The sequence below is a fragment of the Talpa europaea genome, assembly GCF_964194135.1.
Source record: "Talpa europaea genome assembly, chromosome: 13".
NCBI classification, from domain to species: domain Eukaryota; kingdom Metazoa; phylum Chordata; class Mammalia; order Eulipotyphla; family Talpidae; genus Talpa; species Talpa europaea.
This window is the reverse complement of record NC_140080.1, coordinates 88,581,088-88,605,909: the sequence shown is the minus strand read 5'-3', so window position 1 is coordinate 88,605,909 and position 24,822 is coordinate 88,581,088. Positions and strand designations below refer to the sequence as shown.

At 45.6% G+C, this 24,822-nt stretch overlaps 1 pseudogene across 1 annotated transcript in view; it reads right to left on the bottom strand.

Annotated features, from left to right (window-relative positions):
- The window catches only part of LOC311183371 (O-acyltransferase like protein-like), a 45,105-nt pseudogene extending 20,562 nt beyond the window's left edge, over positions 1-24,543 (bottom strand). The window contains exons 1-5 of the transcript in view: positions 24,388-24,543; positions 11,036-11,181; positions 8,813-8,891; positions 1,703-1,887; positions 850-951 (exon numbers count right to left, since the gene is read on the bottom strand). The product of the transcript in view is annotated as an O-acyltransferase like protein-like (transcript). The remainder of the gene's footprint in view (positions 1-849; positions 952-1,702; positions 1,888-8,812; positions 8,892-11,035; positions 11,182-24,387) is intronic.
- Between the last annotated feature and the right edge of the window lie 279 nt (positions 24,544-24,822).

The following is a 24,822-nucleotide window of genomic DNA, read 5'->3' as shown; positions in this document are numbered from 1 at the left end:
TGAATGTGTCACACCCTAGAAAACCTCAAAAGCATCATGAAGGAAACTGAGTACTGAAGGCCACATATCATGTGCCCCATTTATAGGAAATATCTAGAAAAAGTGACTCTACAGATACTGAAAGCAGACTCCCAGGAGCTAGGGAGAAAGAACTGACAGTAACTGTTTAATGGGTGAGTTTTCATTAGGGGATGATGAAAATGCTTAGGGACCAGAAAGGAGTGGCAGTCGCACAAGATTGTGAACATACTTCAGGTCATTTTGTTCCCTTGACGTTGTTGATTTTATGCTATGTGATTTTTCAGCTCATCGAAAGCAAGAAAGAAAAAAATGGGGATTTTAACCATGGGGCCTACAATACAGGGACACCATGAGGATGGAATGAGGTAATGCCACAGAGCTCTACACACAAGGCCTGACATTCATCAAACAATTGAGAAAGTTTATCTCCTGCTGGTTAATTGAAATAAACATAGATTTATGAATCAGCATGCTGTTTTCTTATTTTTCACATTTCACTGTAGTGAGAACTAGAAACATTATCTTGGATTTGCATTAGTTAATGGACCAGAATTTGAGAATCAGTGAACCAAACAATTTTGAAAAAAAAAAATCACCTTCTATAAAAGGTCCACTTTAGAAAGCCGCCCTAACCCATCTAAGAAACTGGAGATACAGAGGTGAGGACAACAGTCTGACCAGAGGTAGACAGAAGCAAAGGCCAGGGCATCACTGTGAACAGGTCATTCAGTTTTTCTCACTAAAGTGAGATTGGCTGCGCACATATACAACCCCCCCCCCCCCAACCAAACAGCAACAGGCCCAAAAGCAGAGAAAACTCCTTATTACCCCATCAGGAAAAACGTATCAACCCCAAGGTAGAACGGGCCACTCCGAGAATAAAGGCACAGGGGGGTTTTAAGCACTCTGCTCTCCATTCCAGCACATTATCTGGAACAAACAAAAAACCAGAGTCTTATTGTTTGTTGGGGAAAAACTCGTATTTATCTTTTCAGCAAAAGCAAAAGGAACACCTTCAACTTCCAGCAGAACAGTCGCGGGAATTATGCACGCCCATAATTACTTCAGAGGAGAACCTAGCATGGGAATGAGAGATGGCACCAAGGCACCTGAAGTCCCCAGGCTTTGTGCCCCTCTGTGCTCTCACCTGGGCGCAGGCAGCCCCCTTAGGCCTACAAGAGCATCGCCTGCTCTCGGGCTGGGTCACCGGGGAGGTTCGTTAGCCCCTTCGCCTTAGTTTTGATCTATGTTTGGCCCCCTTTGGCGACAGCACTGCTCTGGATGGCTGTGCTTCCAGAATGCAGCACCGGGAGAAGGTCAAGAAACACTGACTAAGAGCAACTGCACAATATTTATGCTTGTTTGCTTTTCCAGGAAGTTTAAAAAAAAAAAGTTGGTTTCTGGCTTCACCAGTCATGATGCGAGGGAGCTCAGCTCTTCAGGGGAGGAAAGCACAGCGCTCAGGTCCCTGTACTCACCTGGCAACCAGGTGCCCGGTGCATACCCAGAAGGCAGTAAAGCAGCCTCCGGACAGGCCTGGGACACTCCAAGGTCACAGCTGTGTCTCTAAGGGAAGGCTGCTCAAAGGAAGCAGCCCCCCATGGCCCTCCACGTGACACGACCCCCAGAGGAAGGAGTCCCTCTTCCTTGTCTGCTCATAAAGGCCAGTGGTTCTGTGCACCCAGATTCAGCCAGGCGGTCATCTGCCCCGTGTGCCCCGACAAGGCCCAGAGGAGGCTCAGGACCTGGATGCCATTCAGGGGGCGGGGGGGCATGTGCGACCCTGTGTCTTTGTGGTCCAGATGGCCGGTGCCTTCTTCTGCCAAGAAAAGCACGTCAGAGCGTGGTCCACGGCCTCCGGGAATCCTGGGCAGGGGAAAAGAGGTCACTGCCCCACTGAAGGCAGCCTGGTCCGCGAGCCCATCGGCAGCACCCATGGGCACCCATCGCCCCCTGCCTGTGATGGGACCCCCTAGTCAGTTCCCACAGCCCCGGGGTCGGTCTCTGCACCGTGACTCCACTCCCTGCCCCAGGATCCTCCTCTCCCTCCCAGACCTAACCCTGCCTGGTGCTGGATGCTCTGCTATGTTCAGGCCCCAGGATGCCAACGCCTGGCCCCCATGGTGTTGAGGGAAGGGGACCTTCGGGTCACTAGGAAACCACAAGAACTGTGAAGCCTGCATTTCACTTGAAATGGCATTTCTGGTCCCCTCCCCCCGCAAGGCGATCCCCATGTAAATAAGTGCCTGCCAGTGCACGGGGGTGGAAAGAGGGGCGGTGGCCAGGTCCCAGGTTTCTAGGCTGCCAGGTGGGTCCCAGCTGGGCAGCCTGCGTCAGCGGTGCCCGTGGGGAGGAGGGCCCAGCTCTGGGGGGAAGGCCCTCGTCCATGTCCTCATGCTCCCCGGGGCAGAAGTGAGTGTGCTGAAACCTTCCTGAAGCTGCAGGAGCATAAATACCCGAGAGCACCCCTGGCAGCATCTGGTGGCCCCACCTAGTCCACAGGCTCGTCCACCATCGGCTCTGAAGGTGAGTGAGGAGAACCTGGGCACGGCCCAGGCCCTGGGGCCACAGCACTGGTGTGGGCCGGGACAGCCCGTGAGCCGAGGGACCCTGGGTTTGACCTCTTTACCTGCACAGTCGCCCAGTGCACTGAGCTTCCATCGCTCTGCTTCAGGCAGCAGATGCTTTAAACTAACAGCTTGGTTGGTCATGAAAATAGAGAGAACAGAGGGGCCGGGGCACAGCCACGAAGGGTGCGGGCCTGACAGTGCATCCCCCCAGCTCTCGGGCTGTCCTTCCCGGGTCTGTGCCCCCTGCAAAGTGAATTCACTTCTCTTCTCTGTGCTTAAGTTTCCACATGTGCAAACTGGGAGTCAAAGAGGGGCTTCTACTCACAGGACGGCGTGAAGAGCCCGTGGGGAGGCCACGGAGCTGCGCCCGCCATCTTCAGCCCCATTGTGGTAAGAACGGGTAAGCCTCCTATTTAATTGATTCCCTTCAATGTTTTAAACTTTCATTTGACTCATGCCGAGGGTCAGGTCAGTGACTGGAATTGTGAAATGGGCGACTCCCAAGATGGAGGCAGCTCTGCGGTCTCGGCTTCTCTCCTGACTCGGCCTGGTGCTTGTATCAGCGCCGTCGGTGAAACATACTCACAGATGAGATCTGCTCACTCCCAAACTCTGGAAATCGAAGAATGCAATAACCAGATATTCTGAGGTTCCAGCCACAGCCATGAGTGTCTCCACGAGTGGCTGTCAGATGCACCTGCCTGAAGGCCCCAGCGTGCCCTTCTACCCAGAGGGACTTTCGGTGCGTGTGTGGTGTGTATGTCTGTGACTGTGTATATGAGCCTATGTGTGTTGCATGTGTGAGTGATGTGCTTGTGTATGTGTAAATGTGTGAGTATATATGTGTGTGCAGGTTCACGTGTGTATGAATGTGTGTTAGTGTGAGTGTGTGTGTATGTGTGTGTGTTCCATTTGCCTCTCCACCCGAGCAGGTAGAAACGAAGGGGCTGCTCTTGGCTTTGCTGGAACCCGGCACAAGCGGCTCTGCTCCTCAGCCTCTCGCTGACTCTGGTTCTGGTTGGCTCAGGTGTGCTCTGCTGCATTTGTGTCCTCGGCGTGGCACATCCACACCCCTGGCATCTCCATGGTTCCGGGAAGCTTCTCTGAGTCACCGTGTAGTGGTGACACTGACCATAGATGCTGTGGCCGTGGGATTGTTCCCCGAGCACGACTGGAGTGACCCCCCAGCTCTGTTCTGACCTCATCTTTGAGGAGCACAAAACACACTCGACAACTGTTTCAGAGAAATAAAGGCATTTTTAGCGACCTCGCCTTACCACACCGCCAGTGGGCAGAGACTGAGCCGTAAAAGACCAGACCCAGTGTCCACGGCTGCATTTTGAAGCTGCTGGGCATTGCCTAGCCCCCTGCCCTGCAGGCAGGGTTTGCCGGCTTCTGCTGGCATCCCCATGACGCCGCCCTTAAAAGCCCAGTCTCAGTCCAGGTGAATCCCATCTACCTATGCCCACACCCTACTCCAGGTGCCCGCCATCAGGCATGCATTCAGGACAAGGATCCATCATCTATCCTGATGGCGGAAGGGCAGAAAAGCCTGACATTTTTCCTTACCCTACACATTGTTTGATGATCACACTGTCCCCCTCTGCAGGGGCCGAGAGCAAGGAGTTGTGAGCTACTTACAATCACTGTCCACAAGCCCTTACCGTAGCTGTCAAGAGTGCCCTTGCCTAGGCTCTGTCAGGCTAAGTTCATCTTGGGTTGGTAGAAATTCAAATTCTCAGCCCCCCCCCCCCAAACACTGTGCCAGCAGCTTGCAGGGAGGGGAGGCAGGAAGCAATCGATTTACCAGCCCCCCAGGCAACTCTGAGGCTGCTGAAATTTTCATCCACCGCCCTAGGCTGGCCACCAGTGTCTTCGCAAAGGATTTCTTTCGGTGACTAATTCGTTGTGTCCTCAGTTGGGGCTTCTGAGCTTCATTTCAGGAGGCTCTTTCCCCAGCCCGTGGGCTTTGGTTGCAGTTTTCCATCTCACATCTCTCTTGCGGAGAGAGGAATCAAAGATTTAAGCAGCGATGGCATTGTTTAGGGGCTCATTCCCAGAGTTTTGCCAGGAAAGGGGGTGAGAGGCCTGTCAGGCCGGGAATTCAGGAGTCTGGTGGCCTCTTTCGCTGAGCCAGGCGTACCTGGTCGTGCATTTCAGCATCTTGGCACCCGGTTTACTATACTTGTAAATCAGATGTTAGAGGTTAACATCAACACTTGTGTAGGGTAAGGTAAAAGGTATCAGGCTTTTCTGCCCTCCTGCCATCAGGATAGACGATGGATCCCTGTGGTCCTGAACACCTGATGGCGGGCACCTGGAATGGGGTGTGGGCATAGGTAGATGGGATTCACCTGGGCTGAGACTGGGCTTTTAAGGGCGACGTCACGGGGATGCCAGCAGAAGCCAAAAGAGAAGCCGAGAGAGAAGCAAGAGCAGCAGAAGCTGAGAGAAGGCCGGAGAGCCCAGAGTGAAGACTTGCTGGGGGCTGGGAGGCCCGCTGGCCTCCCGGCCCCCCAGCACCCCTACCTGCCATATGCCTGGTAAATCCCAATAAAAGCCTGCAAAAAACCACTGAGGAATCTGACTCCTCCGACTCCTCCTTCACCCAGTCTGATGCATCCTAGAAAACCTGCACCGTGTCCATTCCTGACCTTACACAATGTTATAAAATTTCCCAGGGGAAACACCGAGATTGAGTCCCTAAGGGTAGAAATATGGAGCCCTTCAAAGTCAAGTCTGGATAAAATTTACTAACTCAATGTTAAGCCAAGCCCCTTCTTTTTCAGCTGTAAGCTAACCCCGCCCCAGTCCCCACAAGCAGGTAAGGGGGTTGCCTTTGTTCAGATTTATCTACTGCTCATCTAGCACATTCTAATGGTGGGGCCCTAGGCTAACCGCAGTGAGTCACTGAATCCCTGTGTCCTTTAAGAGATCTCAGATAATCTAGCCAAACTAGAAACTAGCTAAGAGATAATGTTTGGGGTTGCATTATGTCCCTCTAAAAGGTTTAAGTCCTAAGCGCTGAGAATTGTGAGTGTGGCCTTATTTAGAAATAAGGTCCTTCAGATGTGATCAACTTAAAATGAGGCCATACTAGACTATGTTGGGCCCCAAATGCAATGTGACTGACATCTTTATACAAAGAGGGAATTTGGACACAGACACACAGGCACAAATGCCATGTGATGATGGAGGTAGAGATTGGGGCGATACATCTGAAGTCCTTGTTTACTTTGTTTCAGGAAATACAGAGATGTGAGTTGTGGGGCATCTAGGCTCTAACCTGGCTGGTAACCAGTTTATATGGTCACACATGAATTTTATCTAGGCGCCCACTTTGAAGTTACATATTCTTATTCTCAGGAACTCCCGCAAAGTCTGTAGGTTGAAACTGTTATAGAACAACCCCGATATTAAACGGGTTCCTGGCTGCGGGTCCTCACCCGCGCGCTTTAAAGGGACTTATGAATACTCTACTACAGGCACACACAAAGGGTTAATAAAAGGTTTATTTACAAGAGAAAAGGAAATAAGGAAAATGTACAACTCAGGGAGAAAATAGGGAAATAAAGTCTTAAATGCGTCCTACCCGATCCGACGACCTGGAAACCCAAAGGCACTCTCAGAGCTGGCCAGACGGCTGCGAGCTGGCAGAGACCCAAAAATGGGGATCCCCAAAGCCCACGTGTCTGCCTTTTATATCCACCTGGCTGCTGAACCCCACCCTCAGGTCCCAGCCACCTTCCCTTTGGTGGTGATGGGATTTGGAGTTCCCAGTGTCTTTGGCTTTGACCTGGGGTGGGGGTGGAGTCCACAAAGCCTATATGGAATTAGCTTTGGGACATCCTTTTCCCCCTAACAAAACTTCACAGCCTCCTGTGGCCACCACACTGTGTGGGTTGTTTTTTTTTGCTTTTTTTGTTTGTTTGTTTGTTTTTTGCCTAAAAGCAATACCCTCTGACCTGCCCAGAATCTCTTTGTCCCTCTTGGCAATACTGGGCTCAGTTCTTGGTTTGTTAGTTGCAGTCTCCACGTGTGAACCCCCAGTTCTCACTCCAGATGTTTGCACAAGTAGCCTCTTGCCTGCTATTGCTAAGCTGGTGGCTGCCACATCTGTAAAGGAAATATTGGTGACTCCATCAAAAAGCTTTAAGGAATAGCTGACAAATCCATTCCAGATGGGGACCTTTTTCCCTGGGCAGGCAGTCCTGTTTCTATCAGTTGCCACTGTGCTAAGCCAGCAAAAGCCCTGGGCAGCCAGGACAAAGTTCCACAATCCACCCAGTGAGCTCTTACTGTCTCTTTCCATTTTCCAAGTCCACAAGAAAACTAGCATCCTGTTTTTCTCCAAATGTTACTTCCCCCAAATATCTTTTTATTGCTAATAATTATTTCTTTCCTTCCACTTTATTCTAGTGTCAACTATGACTAATAAAATTAGCATTAGCTGGCTAATAAGTAAATCTCAATAATAGGGAGTCATGTGTTGACTTGCGATACTAATAAATGTTGAATTTAACAACAGCTCTGCAAATTTATGTTTCAAGACTATTTAGGGCTTATCCAACAAGAATTCAAGTTGATATCTTATTTATGAAAATTGGTTTTCTTTTCAACAATACATAAAATATTTGACTAGGTAAGTAGGTAGGTAGATAATGTGCCCGAGCTCTGGAGATAATCATAAATTCAGAGGACCATTTACGATTATTGAAAATTTATATCAACACTTTAAAAGAGGGCTCCAAATAGCATGTGTGATAGTATGAGATAATGAGAAATCAACATTTGGGCTTCATTCCTCTGCCTGGCACAGCACTCCCCAAATCCCTTGTAACATCCTGAGTGGGAGGAGTTATTTGTAGCAAGCACTTTTTGCCCAGATCTGAGCTTATGCTGATAAGGTCACTCTTGGAGAATGGGGCTGTGACAGGAACCAACGCCATGATTAAATCATATTTCAGCCCCACTCCCACCCTCTAGGGAGGAGAGAGGCATTGGGGGTTCAGCTAATCACCAATGCCAGTGATTCAATCAATCAAGCCCAAATAATGGAACCTCCATAAAATTTCTAGAAAGACATATGGACATACAGGAAGAGTTGCACTCAGGTGAGGTGGCGGCCCCCTGCCCTTCCCGTACCCTTGCCCTGTTCAACTAATCCATTTGTCTGTTCTGGAGATTTCTCCTTTAGATTCAACCAGAAAGAGAAAGGAAAGTGTTTCCCTGAGCAACATGAGTGGTTACAGCAAATTACGGAATTTGAGCAGCGGGTCCTGGTACCTCCTGATTTATAGCCAAGTGGGAAAGAAATGTCACCTGGTCCTCTATTTATGACTGGTGTCTACAGTGGGGGACAGTCTGTGGGATGGAGCCCCTAATTTGTGGCATCAGCACAACCACCAAGTGGTTAGTGTCAGAATTGCTTCATCTGAGGGGGAAACCCACACCTTGGCTGTTGGAAGTGTTCTGTGAGTAGTAAAACAGCGTTTTCCTTTTAATGTAGCGTGTTCGTTCTTGTTTGGATAACCAGAATAAACACAGATGATACCAATGGTAAAAATCTTGGGCTTCCAAGTTCTTCCTTTGAAAACTTAGAAAGACTTTGAGGTGATGAAATCAGTTTTCATGTGACCTACGATGGGTTCCGACTTCTGGCTAAGCTCAGGAATGACTGCAAGGCTCTAGACTTAGAACCAGGCTGAAATTTGTCGCCCACCCCTCTCTGTACAGAAGAGGCTGAAGCTTGGGGAAATTAAGTGACTTGCCCAAGATCACACAGCTGGGAGGAGACAACCAGGAACAAATGCTGGGGTCCCCATGCTAATCAACACAATACAAGAGTTCACACACTCCTAGTTCACAATGGCCACACGTGGGCTGCTGCAGAGAAGGCAATATGGCAACCAAACACCACCCACCTCCTTTTTTCAGACCTAACCAGGCAGTGGTTGGGGTGGGGGTGTGAAGATTATTTAGATGCACAATTCTATTACATAATAATCTGTCTCCTACTTTCTCTTGCCTTTCTCCTTCCTAACTACTCTGTTCCTCTCCTCCCAAGGCCCCCAAAACTCCATTTTCTTGCCTCGCTGGATTTATCAGGACGAAAGGCAGGTTCAGTCCTGCAGGAACAGTTGCTTTCAGCTCCCAGGAGTTGGGAGTTTCCCAACCTTACACTGAAGCAAGAGTTTCACTGGGTCTTCCTCTGGACCTACCCAGCTGAGACAGCACAGTCACGTCCTCCTCGGAACAAGAATCAGGGACACACACGCCCATGCTGTAGTAGGCGTCACCCTGGGGGACACAATGCCACAGTGTTCTTTAATTTTAGGGTTCCTAGTTTTGAAAAAGACATTTGTATTTAAATTTCTCTCTGCACGGGCATCTCCCTCACTGTTCTGGGAAGCGCTCATCTCCCTGTGTCTTTGCATTGGGGAAAGCAGAGCTTAAATCTGCTGTCTTCATCTACTTGCAGTCCCTGGTAACCTCCCTAACTGACCTTCTTACTTTCTCCAACCTTGTCTTAGCCAAGCTGTTTAAGATGGTGTCTAAAGCCTCAAGCCTCATGAAGGAGTTCATCACTTCTGTAGGGTTGTCCCTGTTCTGGAGGAGGTGTACACATGTGTTTTTTTAAAAAGATTTATTTATTTATGCATACTAGAGCTGGGGTACAGGCCAGAGATGCAGGGGGGTGAGAGGACTCACCGGAGACAGAGTGGGGAACAGAACAGGCAGACTGACTGAAACACACTGCTGAGGGGAGCAGCAGGCGAGACAGGAGAGATCTGCTGTGCCATGTGGGTAGCTCCCTGGCCGGCCAGGGATTGAACTTGCACTGCAGAAGCTACAGATTGCTTCATAGTGCGATGCTTAACTCCTTGCGCAACCAGGGAGGCCCTGTACACATATGTTATTTTGAAACTTCTTTTTGACATTTTCTCTTATCAAAAGAAATTCTTGCTAGTCAGATCACATATGCCTTTCTAAGTAAGGCGGCTACTGATTACCCATGGAATAACCACAAAAGGAGAGAGAGAAAAGGGTATTAAAAGAAGTTTGTTGATTTCTTTGGAAATGGCTTTTCCCTTGCAGAGCAGCTCAAGTAAATTTACAAAACATCAGAGGCACCCATATTTAAATTAAAAATATGCTCTAAGGCTTAATGTAACTGGTTATTTAAAAAGAAGTCGCCGATTTGGGATAATCTCTGCCCTAGTTACAGGTCAGTAAGAGTTGTTGACTGTCCTACACATTCCAACAAAATTGCCAAGTTGCCATTTCTGCATAGTAAGACACGCTATTCAAGTAAAGACTTATTAATAATAAGTCAAGCCAATAATTATTGGAATGTCTGTCTCAATAACACAAAGATCAAATTATAAATTTAAATTTCTGGGATGCTTTTACTAAACCTATAACTTACATGATTGTGTTGGCCTGACCTTTAGCTCTGATATCAAAACCATTCATCTGCTTTGGAAATAGGATATGACATTTGCACACACTGATTACACCCTCAAGCAAGCACAATCATAACCTTCAGGAGGACAAATGGAGGCAGGTGGTAATCTCCCTACTTCCAAGGGTTAACCATTTAAGACCATTTTATAGCATTAATATCAAAGAGCTTAGATTTCTTATTGCGTAGAATATCATTGGTATTAACCAGTCAACAGAGTGATTCTCCCCTAGCGCTGCGTGGAATGCATAAAATCTACCTTTGCAAGGGCTGTGCGGGCCACTCCTTTTGTTTTCCCATAAGCTGTGACTCCGGCCGGCTGACTTAGTCATATATTCAAAAAACTCACACCCCATCCGCTGGGATGACCCCACTTTCACATCTTGCAGCTGTTTCCCAGGAAGGGTGTGGGTACTGGGAAACCCACCTGCCCCTTGGTGTTGCAGTTTCTGGAATACCAGGAGTTAATGCTCAGGAACACTGACTTGAGCCGGGCTGTACCACGCAGAAGTGTTCCTTGGCAACGAGGATGCAGAGTAAGGATTTGGTCTGGGAGAACACAGAGTACCCTCCAAGTCCTAGTGGAAGAGAATTCCCAGGGGACCCTGGCAGGGGTTGCCTGAGCAGAGCCAAAGAGCCAGTGAGTGCTACCAACATGCAGAACCTCATTAGAGAGGTTGCTGACTGGGACTTGACCTTGGATTCCCCATGAAGGTCATCCAGAGGTCTTACTCCAAACAGTGTAGGGAGGAACTCCCAAGTCCTATATGGTTTGTAGACGCCTTCATAGCTTGTCCCCCCCGCCCCAGAAGATGTAGCACGTTTCCGACCACTAACATCTAGTTTTATTTTAACTTTTGCAAAGTACCTGGATAGGGTTTTGTTTGTTTGTTTTTCGATCAAGTAAAGCAGTCATGGAGCTGCACTGGGTCTCATATCGTGACGTCTGCTTGGCATTGAAGGGCATGGCAGGGCCCACACTCACCTGCGGGAGATGGAGCGTGCAGTACTGGCCACGGAAGCGCCCGGTGGCCATGAGGGCGGAGAGACACTCGCTGTAAGACCCCAGCCTGTCCACGTTCCCGTGAAGAACATTGCTCCCAAGTTTGCCGACGGAGTCATACACTGGATTTCAAAGCAGAAGTAGGCAGAGTTAGCTCTCTGTGTGGCATGCGAGTCATTTTTTTTTTTTTTTTTTTTTTTTTTGCCATTTAAAGTCTCTTGTCTATCTGATTATCTTTCTGGATTTTTTTTTTTTTTTTTTTTTTTTTTTTTTACAATTTCCTCAACTTTACCTTCTAGACCCTTCAAGTTCGCTGGAAAAATCAGAAGGACAGATACAGGCTGTTGCCACTCTTCAAGCCTGCATTTTGTACCCACAACCATTTCCTCATCCAGGTAGAACAATGACATGTGTTGGTTGCCTGGTCTGTTGAGGAGAAGTAGTGAAGGATTTAAAAGGATTTCCTTTCAAAACTAAATGTTTGGGGCAGCAATCCCACTGCCCATCTGTGACTATGCAGGTGCCTCTTTTCACCAACTCTCTCCCTCTGCAGGGCAGTAGCCTCCTGCCTTCCCATGACCTGTCAAGGCCACCTGTCTGCAACCATGCAGGCCTCTCTAAGCAAACCTGTCCCTTCTGGGCAGCTCTTCCTGCCCGCTTGTGTCTATGCAAGTGTCTTTAACTGTTTTATCCCTTCCCTAATAAACCTGCTCTTTAAATATAACTAACTAACTAAATAAATGTTTGGTGAGAGGAAAAAGGTGCAACTAAAAGTGGGTAGCTTTTCTGTCTTCCCCATGCAGCCAAAAGAAAATACTCATGTCTTGAATGTGTTTGTCCAGTTCTGTGGGACTTACTTTGGAGAGAGCTATTTTTTCAAGGAGAGGAAGGATAAGCGGTCACCAGCTTCCACAGTAGTTGGTGGGCTAGGCCTGGTCTTGCAAAGCTCTTCTGTTTGTGGTTCTGCATATCCTTCCTTCCTTCGCTATGAAAAAGTCATTTCAATCTCCTTCCTCTCTCCCTTTCTCTTTCTCTTCCTTCTGTTCCTCGCACCCCATGTGTCTCTCTCGTTTATCCGTGTTCCTGTTTGGAGCCGGTGCATTTGTAATGCGGGGAAGTGGCTTGGCACTTCAGCGCTCCTGGCTGCATCTTGCTGCACACTGCTGTTTAGGGCGGTGCTGGGCTCATCCGCCCAAGGTTCTAACCACTGGATAATGGTTTATCACATTTTAAACCTAGCTCTTCCTCGGCTGGAACACATACATGATCGCCAGCCCACAGAAGCACCGAGATGAACCTCAAGGCGTAGGATTTAGCTCAAACACTTACATCCGTGACCAGGATTGCTGCTGCGGGAGGCACAAACGCTGCCAGTCCCACCTTTGCATTCTGGACATGCTGGCACATCCACACTGCCCAGGGCTCCTGTCTCCTGGCTGGTGGCTCCTGGCTCTTCTTGCCACCGCCCCCCCCCCCCCCCCCCCCCGCCAACTTTCTCATTTTGGAGCAGTGAATAGATATAAAAGGATGTCCAGTTGTTGTCTGAATTTTCATATCTCTAATTATAAATAAGTCAGGATATTTTCGTTTGTTCATCAGCCATTGAAATGTCCTCGTCTATAAAGTACTGGCTTGTATCCTTTGCCCATTTTTAAATGATTTTTCTCCTTTTGATTTGCAAGGGCTCCCTGTTACTTTTTATGTTGGTCCTTGACTGTCTGCGTCATTGAAAATATCTACCGTCAGCGAGTTCTCTTTTGTCCTTCACTGGACAAAAATCCATACTTTTTGGGTAATCAAAACCATCAATATTTTGTCTTAGCGACTGTGCTTGTGTTTTGTTAAGAAATTCTTTCCCACCAGGGTCACAAAGAGACTCTAACATGACCTTCTTCTACTGTCTTTATAGTTTAGACACATTTAGACACAAAGATCATATTTAGATCTTTAATTCCTCTGTGTCTTGGGTGTGCTTTTCCCTCAAAAAAAAAAAAAAAAAAGAGTCAATATTCCCAAACCATCACTAAACCACTTTGCCTTTCCCTGTGAATTTTTGACGCCAGAGAAACCCCACCGACTGGGAGAACATTTTTGCACACAACACTAATGATAAAGGACTGATCACAAAAATCTACAAAGAGCTGACGAGACTCAACAAAAACAAAGAAAATAATCCAGTCAAAAAATGGGCAGAAGAGCTAAAAAGAAATTTCTCTGAAGAGGAAATGCAAATGGCCAACAGGCATATGAAAAAATGTTCAACATCACTTGTCATCAGGGAAATGCAAATCAAAACTACCATGAGATACCATCTTACACCAGTGAGAATGGCACATATTAAAAAAAACTAGCAACAACAAATGTTGGCGAGGGTGTGGAGAAAAAGGAATTCTCCCGCACTGCTGGTGGGAGTGCAAACTGTTACAACCACTATGGAGAGCTGTGTGGAGATTTAGAGCGTCCATATGATCACTCCTAGGTATTTACCCAAAGGACACAGAAACATCAATTCCAAAGAACACCTGCACCCCTATGTTTATAGCAGCACTGTTTACAATAGCTAAGCTTTGGAAACAGCCCAAATGCCCAAAAATAGATGACTGGATCAAGAAGATGTGGTACATATATACCATGGAATATTACTCAGCATTCATAAAAGATAAACACATGCAATTTGCAGCAACATGGATGGAGCTGGAAGGGATCACGCTCAGCGAAATAAGCCAGAAAGAAAAAGAAAAATACCGGATGGTCTCACTCATAGCAGGAATCTAGAAAACTTAAATAAGGGACCAGGAAAAAGAATATAAGAAAGAAAATATCAAAATCAACAAGCAACTATGAACCAGAGACACTCTATGGCGGGTGGGGGGGTGGGGAAAGGAGGGCTTGGGGTCAAAATAAGGGGGTTGCAATTGTATGGGGAATATAAAAATAAAATTTAAATTAAAAAAAATTTTTGATGCCATTTTCTTCTTACATCAGAGTCTCTTATCTAATGATCACCCATGAGCTCTGTTTTGTTTGTTCTAGTCACGACCAGCTACATCACCATTGCACCATTTATTTGTTCTAGTCACAGCCAGCTACATCACAGCTAATGCAAAAGGAAGGCACAAGGCCTCTTGTTTAAAATGTATTAAGAATTTCAAGATGGTGACAGTAAATACAATTAAAGCAAACACAAGGCCCTTTTAAGTGTGGGAGATTTTGAAGGGCAAAGGTCACATACCTCTGAAGCCAGTCCAGCCTTTAATACCAGAACCATATGGCTTTTATTATGATGGATTTGTAGCTGCTTGAGTATTTTGCCTTTAGTCTTCTTTTTCAAATTTGAGTTAGATATTTCTGGACCATTACTCATTCACACAATTTTCAGCACATGTTTATTGAACTGCTCAAACCATCCAGTTAGAATATTGATTGAAATTGCTTCAAATTTATAGATTCTATGGGCGAGGGAGAATTGACATAATTTTTATAAATCATCATTGGAAGTCATGTGATTTATTTAACTCTGTTGTGTCCTTATGATTTTACATTTTTTCCTTGGTGGACTTAAAACAGATTACATAAACAATTCCTAAAGGGTATATGGTTGGTTACTTTCCTTGGTATTTTATTCTAATTATATAGACTCATGGATGGTTGCTGGTGTGGATACAGGCTATTGAATTGTGTCATTTGTTCTGGTACCTGGGAAATTGGTTGAACTTCTAAGTGCTGCTTCTTTCTTCTTCACTTTTTGTCTGTTGTCGATCTGATTATCTTTCTCTCTGGATTTTTTTTTACAATTTCCTCATTGTTTTTAATGTTCTTAATTTTTAACACAGTCCGGAGATATAGTCAGGTCTAAATTCTTTATCACAAAGCTTCAACATTCTAAAAACAATTTCAGCCTTTTGGCTCTGGTCCTCCTTTAATTCTGTAGAAAATACTGCTACTCTGTTAAATAGTTCCTTCCTTCATTTGCTTTGTTATATTTCTCCTGTTTCCTATCATCCAACTGTTGGCACCTCCAGTCTCAAGTCTCATAGTTTTTCTTTTTCATTCTCTTATCCTTTCCTGTTGTTTTTGCAAGGTCTCCCATCTTCTGGTGCACTGATTCTTCTTAGATCATCCCAACCATTGTGTTTTTATTTCAATGGTGCTATCTTTACTACCTACACGTTCCTCTTCACTATGGGCTTCAGTGGAGATTGTGCCTCTGTTCCCCGAAATCACAGAGTGTTGTAAGGAGAAAAGTCCTCTTCACTGTTCTGGATGATTTCTTGTTCAAGCCTTGCATCACCAGTATTGTCCCTTATCCCTTTGATTTTATGTCTTGTGCCTGTTTGATGTCCTCAGTACCCCGTCTGTTCCAATAACTCAGCTTCCTATAGAAAATATATTGCTTCAGTAGACTGTTATCCTTTCATTCTCTCCCTCCTCAGGGATGTAGGCATTTGGCCTTTGTTAGAACAGGGCATGGGGGGAGCGTGAAGAGGAGCTCAAGAGGCGCAGAGCACAGAGCCAACTCCACAGACTCACTGCCAGTCCCATTGGCTGCTCTGCCTGGCAGCTCCTTCAGTCTGGAATCTTCCATCAAATACTAAGGAGACATAATGTCATGAGTCTGATATCCACACTCCCTAAGGGTGCATGCTCAGAACATTCTGGGCCCTCAGAGCCGGGGAAGTGGGGTTTAGGGGGGTGTGCCCTGATGATGCATGCCTCTGTAAGGCTGCCCTGGCTGTTGTGGATTTCTCCTTCAATGGCTTTGGTTTTTTAAAGGTTGGGTTGTCCTAGAATCACCTAGAGGGCTGATAAAAAAAAATTGCTGGGCTCCAACTCCAGAATTTCTGGTCAATGAGCTATGGTACTTTCATACTTTATAATATCATGCAACCGGGGCCCTCTTAGTGGTGCAAGGGGTTAAGACGCAGAACTGTGAAGCAATCCGTGGCCTCAGCAGCACCAATTCAATCCCTGGCTGGCCAGGGAGCAACACACATGGCACAGCAGACCTCTTTTGACTCGCCTGCTGCTCCCCTCAGCAGTGTATTTCAGGAGATCTGTCTGTTTTGTTCCCCACTCTGTCTCTGATGAATCCTCTCACCCCCCACACCTCTGGCCTGTCCTCTAGTTCTTGCACGCATAAATAAATAAATCTTTTTTAAAAAATACCATGCAACAACTCAAAAGAACTAGATCTATATTTGGAATATGCTCCAAGATGTATTATTCCATGAAGAAAAAGTATCAGAACAGTAAACATAGTTTTCAATTTTACCAACAAAATCAGATCAACCTAGTAGATACACAAGCATAAAAAATGGAAGGAGAAAGTTCTGGAAAGTTCTAGGATACGCACTTTATTGCTATTTCCCAGGAAGGGGATTGGAACTTGAATGAGGAAACAAAAAGGACTTGAGGTTTGTTTGTATGGATTAAGTTCCTTTATAAGGAGAATAGATTCATGTATGATTTCTGTTATAAAATATAAGGGCCTCCCTGGTGGTGCAGCGGGTTGAGCTAAGCCCTGTGAAGCTGTCTGCAGTCTCAGCAGTGCAGCTTCGATTTCTAGCCGGCCAGCGAGATTCCCAAATGGTGTTACAGACCTCTCCTGTTGCACCCGCTGCTCCCCTCAGTAGTACTTTTGGTCAGTCTGCCTGTTCTGCTCCCTACTCTGTCTCTGGTGAATCCTCTCACCCTCCCGCGCCTCTGGCCTGTACCCCAGTTCTTGTATAAATAAATAAGTTAATTAATTAATTAATTAATTAAATGTAAAATGTTTAAACCAATGTATTTTTAAAATGCTTCCATGTTATTCCATCGCATGGAGCAGGAGTAGGCAAACTGTAACCCTGCTTTTTGGGTTTTGCTGTTTGTTGTTTCTATTTTTTAATGTTTAGTCCCACCGGTTTTTATAAGCCAAGTCTTATTAAAATACAGTATCTCATTTGTTTACATACTGCGGATGGTGCTTTGGCAATAGTGGCAACACCTGAATAGTTGCGACAATGGCCATATGGTCTACAAAACTGAAAATATTTACTATCGGGACCTTTAGAGAAAGGTCTACACCTGGGATTCTAAACCCTGGGCAGACATTAGAATTACCTGGGGCATTTAAACAAGTACTAATGCTCAGGGTCCACCCTCACAAAGGATAACTAAATTGGTATTAGTTGTTTTTCAAAATCTCCCAGGTGATTCTAATGTGCAGCCAAGCTTGAGTGCTCTGATCCTTAGGAGACATTCCAGTCTACTGAGCGTGGATCCAAGGGCCCATTGACACCTGCCCACTGCTCCAGCCTCATCCTCCCACACCCGGCCAACTCCTCTGCCCCGCAGTACAGAATGCACCAGGCCTCCACTTGTCTGTCTCTCTGCCTGGAATGTCTCTCCTTCCGGGCTGCCTGGTAAATGCTGAGTCACCCTGGGAGTCTAGACGCAAGGATGGTCTCCCCCAGGAAATGGTGCAGACTCTCCTGAGTGCCTTCCACTGTTCACCTGTGTCCCCTGGGAAGGAAAGATCGTGTCTTCATTCATGTGGAGTTCAGAGGAGCTCAGCAAACATTTGCTGAATTAAACTAAACTTTGGAAAAAATTAAGTTCAAGTGCCCAAAATCCAAGTCCAGAATATATTTTGCAGTCCTCTCTGTGTCGAGAAAAACAACAATTTTAAAAAATTGGGTGTATTTGCTGTAAATAGACTCACTGATTTCCAAATTCCCTTCTCCATCACTGAGTACTCTGCATTCTGGAGACTGAAGGTTAAGAATCTAGAACTATCAGAGCTGAAGAAGACTAAAATAAGAGAGGTGTCAGTGCCAAGCCTGCCTTCACCCTTAGGGGAAAGCCCAAGGGACAAATTAAAGTTTTCTTCATTTGAGAAGATTAAATTCTAGTTTTCTTTCCCAGTTGGTATTTTGCTTTGTATACTGACTGGATTTGTGATTTTCTAACTGAGATTATTTTGTGTGTGATGCAAATTTTCAAATTGTATTTGTTTCCTTTCTGAGTCTGAACTCAAATGGACAAGTTGCCCTTTCTAGATTCATCCTGAATTACTTTCTGTCAAGAACCTGAGACACCAGCCCATAGGATCCATCCAAATCAAAACACTGTGATTGTCGTGGGAGGAGGGATAGAATAAACTAAAGATTAATCCCACCTGTCACTTCAAATCATGGGGCAGTTGTTCCAAGTTTCCATTTTCCAAAGATTAAAAACAACTCGTTTCAATTTTGCTGGGCTAATTGGCAGACAAATTTGCTTTCTCGCGTGGTGGCAATGATATGTAGATATTAGAACAGAAGGTGGATTAATCGCTGGATTTGAATGAATGAAAGGCCTGTTCAGTCATCTTAGATTTTACAATATAAATTCATTTATATAAGATGAGGATCAAGGCAGAGAAGCTTCTAGAATGCTAAACTACAAACAGATCTTGAAAGTAATGTGCATCTTCAGCATTAACAGCAAATATTTATTAAGCATCTAGCAGATTACATCTTACATTGGAGGTTTCCAAAAACTAGAATTAAATCATCCTTATGCAGTTGATGATACAGGGCCTACATGTAAATTCTAACCATCTGTTGCCAGAAATCTCCTTGTGGTAAGAAAATGACCTGAAAATGCCATCTAAGTTCCTGACCAGGCTCTTTGCAAACATCTCCTGGCAAAGAGATCTTGGACTTGGAGAATAAGGATGGCATGTGTAGTCATTTCCTATGATTGTTATAACACATTATCGCAAACAGGGGTGGAATTTTCCTCACCTTATCCAGTAAGGCATGTGCGAACAAGAAAGATGTATCTCAGCACTCACTTGTCCATGACTTGGGCAATGTTTTTGCTGAATTGGATGACAGTTTTCAAGCACTGGAGACCATTTCCTCATTTTTTGTGCTACTTATAATGTGACCACTAGAGACAAAGCACACTTGTAAATTTGTTTTGCATTCATAACATTTTCTCCCACAATTTCTGTAATTGAGGTAGTCCACAAAGCAGTAAATCGAACCCCGACTTAAGCAATTGCTGGCTTCAGTGGTGGAGAAGTTTCTACCACTTTTAACTTCCAGCTCTGACCTGAACTTGCAGTTGGAGGTTCACAGAGGTGCATTCCAACCTCACAGGCCCAGCAGACACAAACAACTTCAAAAGTGCAGTATCCACTCCCTACCTCTGCCCTTCAAGTCATCAACATGTCCTCGGAAATTTTGACTTTAAGCAAAACAATGTTTAAGGAAACCAAGTACTCCCACAAGATCCTTTCATTCAATACAGGCTAGGATTTCTTTTTTCCCATCAGCATTAGAACAAAACTTCATTAAACTTATTGTAGAACAGCTGTATAGACAGGAGCTGTGTGTGATAAAATAATTCTGAAGTGATGAATTTTGACTATTCATTACTTTTGTGGTAACACAATTTATTTAATTACAAATTCATGTGATGTATGTGCAACTGTGTTTGTCAAACAGCCTGAAAATTTAACAGCTGGTTCTCACATGCAAGCACAGGCCAGATGTAGCAGACTGCTGGGTTAGAACTCGGAATTTTTTTTTAGGGTCCAAGATGTCTGTCTTTTTTTTTTTTTTTTAAGGCCGCATTGGTTGACAGCACCATACAGGTTGTAAACACCTCTTCAGGTGTCTGTCACCACACCACACCCAACACCCAAGCACCCAGACTCCCCTACCGCAGTCCAATGGAAATTGGCACTTTTTTTTTTAAATAATAAATTTTATTTTTATATTCCCCATACAATTGCAACCCCCCCATTCTGACCCCAATCCCTCCCCTCCCGCCCCCCACCCCCCAAAAAGTGTCTCTGGTTCATAGTTTTTTGTTGATTTTGATTTTCACTTTCTTATAGTTATTCATTTTCCTGGCACTGGAAGGGATCATGCTCAGTGAAATAAGCCAAAAAGAAAAAGTAAAATACCGGATGGTCTCACTCATAGCAGGAATCTAGAAATTGGCACTTTTTAAGCTGTGGCAGGTTTTCAGAGTTTGGGGACCACGCCACCTTCACCTCACAGGTGAGGAAATCTGTCTGGTCAGGTGGTGGCATGGGCGAGGCTGGCGGCAGGCTCAGGAATAACCACCATGAGCCCACAGGCCCTGGGGCTGCTGCCCTGGAGAGATTTTGATGACTCAACACCCTGTTCCTAAAATGTGATTAGTTTTCAAACCCTAGAAATCTGAGGGCAGAATTGAGGCCCTAGAGGGGGAGGGAGAGGCTGGGAAACAAATGGGACAGGAGGCCCCACGGACTGTGGAGAAGATTATGGGTCTTCGGTGGTGGGCATGGTGAGGTCACCTACATCTGAAAGGGTCATCAACAGGTCCTTGCAAACTTTGACTTTAAGCAAAACAATGTGTAAGGTCCTTCCAAACCCTGTACCTCTGAATCATATCTGTGTTGTAAATGAAATTAAAATGCTGAATAAACATGGTTAGCTTTCAAGAAAAGCAGGAGGAGGAAAGGAATTCGGTGCCTACGGGAAGATAGGGTGAGTCAGGTAGAGAAAGTGGAGGACGAAGGTGCCAGCAGCCATCCCAGAATCAAAATCAGACAAGTTTAAGGAGGAAGCCTCTTACCACCAAGTGATCCAGGAGAAAGAAAACTAAGGGGGACGGCCTCCTTGGTGACGCAGGGGTTAAAGACAGCGCAATCAAGCTATCACCAGCCTCTGCAGCACGAGTTCCATCCCAGCCGGCCAGGGAGCAACCCACATGGCATGGCAGACCTCTCCTGTCTCGCCCGCTGCTCCCCTCAGCAGTGTATTTCAGTCAGTCTGCCTGTTCTGCTCCCCACTCGGTCTCTGGTGAATCCTCTCACCGCACCTCTGGCCTGTACCCCTGTTCTTTTATGCATAAATAAATCAATCTTTGAAAAGAAAAGAAAACTAAGGGGGGGGGGAATAATTAACCAGTAGGGAGGAAGACAGAGATGGTCCTACCTGATCAGAAATTGAATGTAGATTCCATTCTGGGGGTTATGGAGTTTAATAATAAACAAATAAAAGGCAGAAGCAGAGGGAACAGGACTCTGACCTGAGGACCTGAGCTGTAAAAAGGTGAAAAAGCAGCTGGTAACCCATGGGAGTAACAAAATGAAAGCTCACAGGAGTGAGCTGGTTCTCTTTAAGATGGCGGATGTGAAATGGTGGACGTGAGTCAGGAAGCAAATGGAGAAACCCAGTGAAGGGGGAGAAGTAGAACCTCATCTTAGAGTTCTCATATCAGTCTTTCCTTCCCTGTACTCCATCCTTCCCCCAAGCAGGTTGAGTCTCTGGATCAGTCCCTTGTGTTCTGGAAGAGCCAGGACTTTCATTCCCCTATGCCAGGACAGCCCCACTACAATTTCAATGACCCTGTCTCTCCGCCGTATTCCGTGGACCCTCGCCCATTAGCCAAGGTTCTGCTTAATATCATGGCTGTGCCTTGGGTGAAGGAGAGAGATCCAAGCCATTACCAAGTCACACTTAATATATTAGAAAGGCAAAACGAGAACATTAGAAATCCGTGTGTTCCCATCACTCAGCTTATCATTGGGAAATCAATGCATCCCCCACTGCATCCCACCATGGCCACCCCGCTCCGAGGCAGCCACTACCTGAATTTGGAGGTGATCTGTCTCATGCATCCCTTTCCATGTGTATCATATACCTGTTTCCCTGCAAATATAGCACCTTGATGTGCTTTTTTATTTATTTTTTTTAAAGATTTATTTTTTTGTGCATACAAGAACTAGAGCACAGGCCAGAGGTGTGGGGGGTGAGATGATTCACCAGAGACAGAGTGGGGAACACAACAGGCAGATCTACTGAAATACACTGCTGAGGGGAGCAGCGGGCAAGTCAGGAGGTCTGCTGCACCATGTGGGCAGCTCCCCGGCTGGGGATCGAACTTGTGCTGCAGTGGCTGCAGATAGCTTCATAGGTTGTGGCCTAACCTCTTGCACCACCAGGGAGGCCCTTGATGTGCATTTTTAAAACTTTATGTGCCCCATGTGTTTTTCTTAATGGTTTTCCAGTGGATTTCCTCCACGTGGATACATGTAACTCTGCTACATTTCTTTGCTGCTGGCTTTATTTTGGTTTTGTTTTTTCTTTGTTGTTTCTTATAAACAGGCACTGATTGAAAGTGCAGTCATGGGGATCAGACGTCTAGCGTTCAAATCCTATCCCTGCCACTTACTTTAGGTAAAATGGTTTCCATTTACCTCTAACTCAGTCTGCTTGTTTATAACCCTCCTTAAAGTGGGGTTGTTAGGGTAACAACCACTCCTTCAAGGGGCTGGAAATTGAGTCTGCCATGTAAAAATACAACCTAAATATTGACTCTTATTATTTTTCCATCCACATGGCTATCAGGAAATGCAACATCAAAACCATAAACAGGGCCTCCCCTGGTGGCGCAGCGGTTGAGCGCTGGGCTGTGAAGCTGCCCGCAGCCTCTGCTGCGCTGGTTCGATCCCCGGCCCCCGGTGGGGGTCCCACATGGCGCGCAGACCTCTCCTGCTGTGCCTGCTGCTCCCCTCAGCAGTGTGTTTTGTCACTCTACCTGTTCTGTTCCCCGCTCTGGCTCTGGTGAATTCCCTCACCCTCCCACGCTTCTGACTGTACCCAGTGCATGTATAAATAAACAAACAAACAAATAAATGAATGAATGAATAAATAAAGAAATAAACAAATAAACAAACCATAAACAGCGCTCAGAAATCTCAGGGAAAATATCAAAGCAACAACATCAAGCGTTTCTGGCGCATTATCGTCACTGGCTACAGGTAGCGCTATTCACTCTCTCTGTCTCTCATCTATCCCCCTTACGTAAATCACTCCATTCTTTCCCGGACCACTCATCCTGGAAAAATTGTTTTAAATAAACAAAAAAGATTTTCCATTTTCAAGCTCATACAGATTGAACATGGGTTAGTGGATGACTAGAGTGACTTGGAGGTGAATAGAGTTAACAAGACTGTGACTGGGCCTCCCCGTTGGCGCAGCGGTTGAGCACTGGGTTGCGAAGCTGCCCGCAGCCTCTGCAGTGTCGGTTCGATCCCCGGCTGCTCCCCGGCCACCGGAGGAGGGTCCCACATGGCGCGCAGACCTCTCCTGCCGCCCGCTGCTCCCCTCAGCAGTGTACTTCGGTCCTTCTGCCTGCTCTGCTCCCCGCTCAGGCTCTGGTGAATTCTCTCACCCTCCCGCGCTTCTGACTGTACCCAGTGCTTGTATAAAATAAATAAAGAAATCTTAAAAAAAAAATTAAAAAAAAACAAAACAAGACTCTAAGGAAGAAATATGTGCAGCTTCTTCATCACCAGAAATCTGAGCCAGTCATTACACCTTCTGGATTGTCTTGGCAGCTCATTTGGCTGGGTTGTCAAAATGTTCCCTGTTAATACCACCAACCACTGCAGCAAAACATAATTATTTCCAAAAAGAAACGTCAGAATGGCTGTTGAAATCGGATTTATATTTTCCCATTGTTTTATTATATGTCAGGACATCTAATCTAGTGTAGAATGGCTATTGCTTCAAAGCATGTGTTATTTCTAATTACCCGATATTAGATCAAAATTATTGTTTGTCTCTATGGTGTACATTATGCTACTATGAATTTTCCAATGCAAATGTTCAAAATGGAAATGGAAATTGCTATGTCAGTTTTTCAAAAAGCAAGGTTTTACATTTTTCTTTGGGGGGGCGGGTTGCATCAGCACCAACAATGAATCATTCTACCAGAGAGGTTATCCCACTGCAGAAGCATCTGTTTGCCTGTCCCCTTCCAGCAGGAAGGTATGTGTCACTTTAGTTGTGAGAATAAGTTTGGGAAACAAAAAAATAAATGACGGCTACCTGAAGTCTGTCCTATCACATGCAAATTTCTTCCAGCCTGAGCCAGTACATTTACCAAGAGAATTTATTATCGAACATATAATGGGCAACACTTGTTCCCTGAAGAGTGAATCAACTCATTATCAAAAGCAGGCAAATGTCTAGAAAGAGAAATAAACTGAACTATCTCATTCAACAATGAAATGTCATCAATTTCAATAATAGACACCACCACACAATTTAAAAACAACGCTCATCTTATTCAAAGTTTGGTCTTCACGCCATTCCTTCTGGCTAGAATTCATACTCCTTCCTCTATTGCCTTCAGCAATAAAAAGTCCTCCTCCCACCTCGATCCCTGATGCAATTTGCAAATGGAGCCTCCTCTTGTGTTCCCTCTCTGACCGTTTTTAATTCTCAAGAGTTTTCTATAACCTCAGATTGCCATGTGTTCACCTACCCAAAGGGCCAGCAGAACCTACTTACTTCTTAGAGCATATTCTCTGGGCTCCATTGATTTCAGATCAGAAAGGAATTCATTGATGTCTTGCATGCACTTGAGGGAAATGTTTCTTGCAGAAAAAAACAAAAGGCAATTGAAATTGCAAAGAGAGTAAGACACAAGAGGAAAGTCAGGGCCATCATGGTGGCTTAACCTGTCAAAGAAAAATAAAATCCTTTTTAGACAAAGAAGCTTATATTTATGAAAGGTGGATCTAACACGTTGGGGAAATGTGGCATCATTCCCGACATAGCATCCAACGAGCTGCGTCTCCTCAGCCACCTGCAAAGCAGCCGAGATGAACGAACCATGGAAACCGATTTACACACAACTTGTAACTGCTGAGTAAAATGGACGTGGGAGCCGGTGACCACCTGGCTTCCTTGAGTTATGCAGATTAACATTTCCAGCTAGAGTGA